Below are 7,924 nucleotides of genomic sequence, written 5' to 3'. Positions count from 1 at the left end.
AGAACAATTATATAGTGAAGATCCATTAAAAGGATGGGAAAAACATAAAACTACTATAAAAATTGAATTAATAGATAAAAATAGCATAATAACCCAGAAACCATTAACATATGATTTTAACAATTTAAAAGAATTTAAAATGCATATAGATGAATTATTAGAAAAAATATATATACAAAAAAGTAATAGTAAACATATTAACTTGAAGGAAATTGAAAAGAATCTTTTATCTTTGAAAACCTAACAAGTGGAAATGAGAAATCTTTTGAAGGAAAAATTATTTTAACGTTTGAAGTAAAAGAAAAGTTGTAGGTTTTGGAAAAAGGATACGCTATGGTCCTTTGAGAAAAATATTTCCATTAAAAATAGTTATTTTAAATGTGACCCAAAATATGGCCATTGGGTCATTTTAATTTTACAAAATGACTCTTTTCTAATTTGAATCAGCTCAGTCTAAGTAGTTCAACTACAGTTGATATAGTTCATAAGAAAATAAGGCAACAAATTTGTGAAACATTTACTTCAAATTAATCAGTTAGAAATTGGGAAGTACTAAATTTTCACTACATCTACAATTTTAATTTTAATTTCATTGTTAGTGGATTATAGAATATGTATAAAGATTATATAATTGTTGTCTAAAATTGTATAGATTATATGTATAAGAATTGTATCATTGTTGTATTGAATATGTATATGCATAGGATATATATATAGAAACGATATCATTGTTATATAGAATATACATTTTTTTATATGATGTGCATAGAATTTTTATCATTGTTGTATAAAATATGTATATGTGTAAGATGTATATAGAAATTGTATCAATATATGTATATGTGACACACACACATATATACATATATACATTATGTATGTATGTATGTATGTATCAAAATTATATAAAATAGTCAGGTGGCAACGAATGGCTAGACAGTAAAATTAAATTCAATGGTCATTTCATGTCAATTTTTTTAGCTAAAGTGCTATTTGTGTCATTTCCCCTATTGAAAACCTTATTATATAAACAAAAATGTGATAAGTTTTTGGGAAAAGGACATGAGCTTGCCTTTTTAAAAACTAAAAGTTATTTATCTAAAAAAATTTACTTTCTTTTATTACTCAATATTTCAAATCCAAAACTAATTAAAAATATCTCATTTTTATAATTTCTCTCTCTATAATTGATATACACAACTCCTTCTCCCTAATTTTACGTTTTTATATCCTTATAAGGTGCCTAAATTCAAGGAGCCGCATTCAAGTGGTTATCAATTTTAAATTTACAACAGTGTTTGAATCAAATTGCTCATCATCATTATTCAACTTATTGAAAATCTCCTGTAACAATCTTCTTCGATTTTTGTTTTGCAGGTTAGTAAAATTTTAATATTTTTTCAACTTTACTAAATCAAAATTTGATGAAATAGGTTGTTGCATGTGCTTCATTCATTAAATCTTACTTAGTAACGAATGATTCTTCATCGTTTAATTTAGGATTAACTCAATTACATCATACTGAACAAAGAAATTAGGTTTTTGGATTTGTCCTTGAAATTTTGATAATGAGGATCCAGTTTTAGAAAACACCAATCAAAAAACTGCAATGACCCCACCATGATGAAAATTTTGAGGGAATATTTCTGCTAGAAGTTCAAAAAAATAAGTCGGTGAATTGAGAAAGAAGAATAAAAAAGATGACATATCACGACCCTGTCTACCAAAGGTAATGCGACTTGTGTTTGATCTGCTTTTATTTTGTTTTAATTTGGTGTTTGAGTCTGTGTATAATTTTCAATCGGAATTTATTCATATTTCAAGTCATTGAGATTTATTGATATTTGCGGTCCATATACATATCATTCTTATGTATTTGTTCTATATACATAATATTGTTATGTATATAGAGGAATATACATAACAATATATATGGTATAATATACATTGTAGTAGTTATTGTTAACTTAACTCTTTAACCTATAGTCACTAAGTGCCTGTTTGGATTGGCTATTGACTTTTGACTTTTAAGCCATAAGGCAAAAGCTAGAAATTCTAACTTATAGCTTTTGGATTATTTTTAGCATTTTTTAAGTTAGAAATCTTAATTTAAAAATAAGTCATAAGTTAAGATTTCTAACTTATGACTTTTGACTTATTTTTAATATTTTAGCTTAAAAATTAAGTGCTTATAAGTACTTTTTAAATAGACCAAACACTTCAGAAGTGCTTAAAAGTCAATTTTAGCTTGAAATCACTTAAAATAAGTCAATTCAAATGGGCACTAAGTATAGGATTGAGGTTTTTCATTCAAGATTTGGTGATGTATTCAATCAATATACATAATATTTGTTATGTATATAGTATAAGATACATAACATTGTTATGTATGTAGAGGTGTATACACAATAATGTAGTATGTAAGGTATAATATACCCTGCATTGTTATGTGTATGGAGGCATACACATTCTGATGCATACAATTGCCATGTATTTTATTTATAAATGTCTTAATTTTTATGAACAAGTTTGTTCGGTTTTTGAACCTTCAATGTCTAAGTGTGATTTATGATTTAAATAAAATTTATATGTATATTTTTGTGATTACAGGATATGAAATATCAAATAAAAGAAGTTTCACTGCATTTTTCGCATTTTGACAGTTCATGCAATTGTAGAATTGGATCAAATATTAAAGATTATTTGGGTGAAGGAGTACTTCGCTTTTCGTTCAATCATTATTCGGGTAATTTCTCAATATGCCTCAGTGCAAATTTTAGGAGCAACTTTCAAAATGCTTACTCATACTTGAGATAACGCAAGATATCCTGGATGAAATTCATGTATTTGTGAAGGGAACTGTCCTTAAATTTTTTATTTTTTAGTTTGCTCTCATCACTGGTCTTAAATGTATTGATAATATCGAGGATTACCTTTATCCTAAATCCTCCAAATCTGCTCTAATAGAGAAGTACTTTCCTAATGCCAAAAATGAAATAAGCAAATTTAATTTTGTTCAGTGTTTTAAAATGAAAAACTTCAACAGTATAGATATTTTGCACATGTTTATACTGTATTTCATTCATACTTTGTTATTTTTAAAATTACGTAATGAAACTGTTAGTAGAGTAGATTTCTTGATGGTGGAGGATGGTCATTATGAACAATTCCAATGGGGGAAGAGTTTGCTTGAGAAGTTGATGACAACATAAAAACACAATTGTTTTATTAAAAAATATCTATACCAGATGGGAGGAATATCTCACATATTGAATGTATAGATGTATGAATGTTGTTCAAAGGTAGACAATAAGATAACTGTGTGGGAGAGAAAAATAATTTTAAAATTTTTTAACTGAAAGGTTGTTGGCGTCAAGCCAAAATATAAGAAGTTCATGGGTGGCATGTTTAGTAAGGTAAATTGTAATAACTATTTAACTGTTTATGTTTTTATTTTAATTTTTGTAAGTTCTCATTAGCCTTAAACATTAAAACATTTATTTTTCTTATATTTATATGCTCCCATACTATTCGCAGTTTGTTTACAAGAATCTATACCCAGTGCTTGAAGAAGTTCAGAGGCTTGATTCACTAATTCGAGAGGTAATTAAAATATATGATCCCGTCTCTTTATCTAGACCTACCACTTCGTTTGATCATCACAAAAAAAAAGAATTTTGGATGACAAGATGTCAGATTTGCATTCAAAACATCAAAGTTTCAAGAAGTTTAGTACATTATCACCATATGAAATTCTTATCAAGGCCGAGTTACATTACTAATACATTATCTATACAAACTTCAAAAAGGAGGAAGGCAATTAGTTCGGATACAAAGATAGTTGAGGTTCAAGAATAGATAAATCAACAACAACTGTCAAGAGAAAATGTTTCGACAAAGAAAATAAAAATTAACAATGAACCCATAACTAAAGTTCCTAAAGTTTTAAAAGTTCTTTCATCACATCGTGATGTAGAGAAGACTTTTTATGGACCTTCTAGCAAGCATAAGTATCAATACACGATGAAAGTCAAAATGAATGAGATAGAGTCAATTGTACAGTCCTATGTAAGTAAGATTTTCACTAATATTTTTTCGATTCAATTAATTTAATCGCATACTCATATGTTTTTTTTTGTATATATATGAAGGTTGATATCAAAATTGAAAATTTTCAGCAATTACTTGTTAAATAACATGCTAAAGTGGTGTAGGCTTTACCATAGAAACAAGAAAATGAAAAATAGTAAAATATTCTATCCAAATTTGTTCATAGTTTAAGTAATAAACATAATGTTTGTTATGTATATGGAGACATATACATATTTTTATAGCAGTTGTTGTTTATTTAGCCAGTTAACCTATAGTCACTATGTATAGAATTGAGATTTTTTGTTCAACTTTTATTGGTATTTTCTGTACATATGCATAACACTTGTCATTTATATAAACTTTTTACGACTTGTATATTTAAATATATTAAATTCTTTAATTGATGTTATTGATGTTTATATAGAATGAGGAAGGGACTGATAATACAATTTGAGTTGAATTTAGGAAAGAAAAATTTTGCGCAAAAAAGTCTGAAGGAAATAACAGTCCAAAATTTCATAATTATAAGATTAATTATGTTGCTTTTTAATTAATTAAACTTTATTACAATGTATTTCATATATTGTTTGATGTTTTATAAGAATTATGAACGGAGAAGTGCCCCAATGAGAGATCTCTTAACAGATGAATATGTTGGTGTTAAGTCCATTGAAACAAATTATCAAGATTTTGACAATGTAAACATTAAAAAAACATAAATCAGTCACATCCAAAAAGAATATTGATAACAACACATTTGTTATTTGTTAGTATAACATTATTTTTTTAAGAGAAAATATCCTATTTCACCCTTGAACTATACTGAAAATGGTTGAGCCACATCTTAACTTAATGGAGGTCTTATTACCCTCCTAAACTAATTAAAAGTGTAATTTTAACATCCTTAGTGTCTACATAGCACATACGTGGCACACACATGTGCCTACGTGGCCCCTTCAGTGTGTTGTGCCACGTATGTGCCACGTAGGTACTAAGGGTGTCAAAATTATACTTTTAATTAGTTCAGAGAGGTAATAGGACCCTCTTTAAGTTGAGGCATGTCACAACCTTTTTTGGTATAGTTCAAGGGTGAAATAGAGTATTATCTCTTTTTTTAATATACGGAGTAAATAATTTTTTTTTAGTAACTTTTGAAATGTTATATCATATATTATACATATAGGCATGAAAAGTATGTCCCTTACTTTTAGCCAAATACATGATTGATAAGTTTTATATACATCACTACTGATATATATATATATATATATATATATATATATATATATATATGATATAACAACAATGATGCATATGTTACAAAAAAATTTAAATAAAAACTTACTTAACTAATACATTGTTGCCAATATATATCTTGAATCCCCCTGTTATTTAACACATAGGATTTTACTATCAAAGAAAATCCTTTCAATGTTTACATACCCTAAATAATTATAAAATTTTATTTATATTATATTTTTCATTGATCAAGTTTATATATCAAGATGAATTCACAGACGTATTATCTAAATCTTTACAAGATATCATAGACATACTGATATCTGGGATGACAACCTAACTAACTACAATGCCACGTAAGGTTGTTATCCCTACACAGATGATTGAGAGTCAGTATTTAATATTTAATAATCAATTTTCATTGAATTCTCTTAATGCATAAATTGAAATGCATGCTACCTCAAAAATGCGCAAAAGTCAAGAATTTTTAAGTCAACTTGTTTAATTGAATTTGGCACAAACTCAAAAGGACATGAGAGTTTCGATATTGATTTTCAGTAGAAGTATGCATTTGTTGGTTCAGTGTATTTGAGAAGTTGCCTTATGAGTTAATGACGTTGTACCAAAATGAATTTTTGAAGGGTTATTGAAGTATCATTCAAATAGTGCCATATATGTTTTGTATAAAGGATCGAATTTTGGATATTATACTTGCTTAATTTTTTTTTGAATAAATTATGATATAGAAAATTAAAGAATGATAACTACACAGAAAAATCATCAGGTCTTAAATTTAAACAATTCAATTTTGTAGTTGCTCATCCACAAAACAAAAATTGATTCTACATGATGTCACAACCAAACACCTGCTGAAACGATAAGGTACGTTTTTCTATTGAATTTTTTGTTGTGAAATATTTAGATGATTTTGCGTTTAAATTTTAATTGAATTAATATGTTTTGAGATTCTGCTAACTCAAACTGCATTGAGTTGTATTTAATTATGTCTTAAGATAAGCTCAAATACACCCTATATTATCCGATTCTCTGTTATTCATCCCATATACATACCCATCATATGTATTTGTAAAAGTTTAGAACTATTTCTTATGCTTCAAACCTTAAATAGTTATTGTTAAACAATACATGTTATAGAAAATATTTTATATATAACAAAGAGTGTTGTTATTTTGTTGGATATGCAACATATTGATGTTACCTTCTACCACCTTCTCAAAAAGTCAAATCAACAATTAGATCATTAGTACAGAATAATTGTCAATTAGTTTTTTAAAAATTACATGAGTAGACATACCGTAGTACTATCCAAATGTTGCTCCTATGGTTATTTCTATGCAAAAATACTATGCACACTCGTGCATTATTGCAAGACATGCAAAATTTATTACAAATATTATTAAATGATTCAACATCCATGCTGGCTTGCCTTGACATATGATGGACGAGGTGTATATACCGGTAAATTGTGATGGACAGTTTCATTGGGTATTGACTTTTTTTGTACTTTAAGAAAGATACATACATGTATATGACTCAATGTCCATTTTAATACATAGGGATTCATCACCTGAGATTCATAAGTTGGCAATGATGTTGCCTACATATTTGATTGATAGTGATTTTATAGAATAAACTTCACATACTGATTGGAAAAAACTTGAAGTATACAAGGATAAATTGGAAAACACACACAAATTGTGAACCAACACCCTTTTGACATTGTGTATGTGCAACAAAGTGCATAAAAAGCAAGAAGTAATCTATAAGTCGAACTTTATTTATCTTTATATACTACTTACAAACTTATATATTTTGTTATGTCTAAAAAAATTATTTAACTCAGTTTTTTTTAAGTTGTTATTACTATGTAGTGACTGTGGCGTATTTGTAGTTAGATATGTGGAGTATTTGAGTGAAGGCATGTCTGTCCCTTCTTCTAATTTTTTGATGCAGAAATGCAACACTTGATTTATGCTTCCTTATTAACAAATTATGGAGTGATCAAGCCTAAAAAATTATATGATAGTAACAATGATGATCCTCCAAGACCCCGGCCAAGTTATGTACCACCTCTCGATAAATCAGAAATTATTAGTTCAGAATAGTTTAAAGTATGGTGAAAGTTGTGGAGACTTCAAAATAATTTAGTTACAATTATTTTTATTCAAAGAATGTTGTTTAAGACATATTATTTAAAGATATGGTGAACATATTTATTTTGGTTTATAAAGAATTGACTTCAATGTTCTATGTTTTATTAATTTTTGTAGTGTATATGAGTTTTACTTTTGTTCACCATTTTTAATACGTATGCATGTAGTAATTTGACATTAGTCAATCAGAAGTGTGTTCAGCCAATTTAACTTAAAGTGGGTTAATTATCATACATATGGAATGGTTATGTATATGGAGATGTTGAAACGTATCCAACAAATATATAACTACATGTCCATATACAGAGTGAATATTCTTATGTATAACATCATATTAATAACATATACATATATATATATATATATATGTACATACATATATATATACACACACACATATACATACATATATATATACA

General features: G+C 27.2%; 1 long non-coding RNA gene across 1 annotated transcript; it reads left to right on the top strand.

Moving 5' to 3' along the window:
• The first annotated feature begins 2,615 nt into the window (after positions 1–2,615).
• On the top strand, positions 2,616–7,472 carry LOC107855943. The gene is made up of 4 exons (XR_001670408.2): positions 2,616–2,746; positions 3,538–3,603; positions 6,146–6,213; positions 7,306–7,472. It is a non-coding gene; the product is annotated as an uncharacterized LOC107855943 (long non-coding RNA).
• The last annotated feature ends 452 nt before the right edge of the window (positions 7,473–7,924 follow it).

Source organism: Capsicum annuum, chromosome 1 (genome assembly GCF_002878395.1).
Source record: "Capsicum annuum cultivar UCD-10X-F1 chromosome 1, UCD10Xv1.1, whole genome shotgun sequence".
NCBI classification, from domain to species: Eukaryota; Viridiplantae; Streptophyta; class Magnoliopsida; order Solanales; family Solanaceae; genus Capsicum; species Capsicum annuum.
The sequence above is the reverse complement of the archived record's forward strand: the minus strand, read 5'-3'. Positions and strand labels throughout refer to the sequence as shown.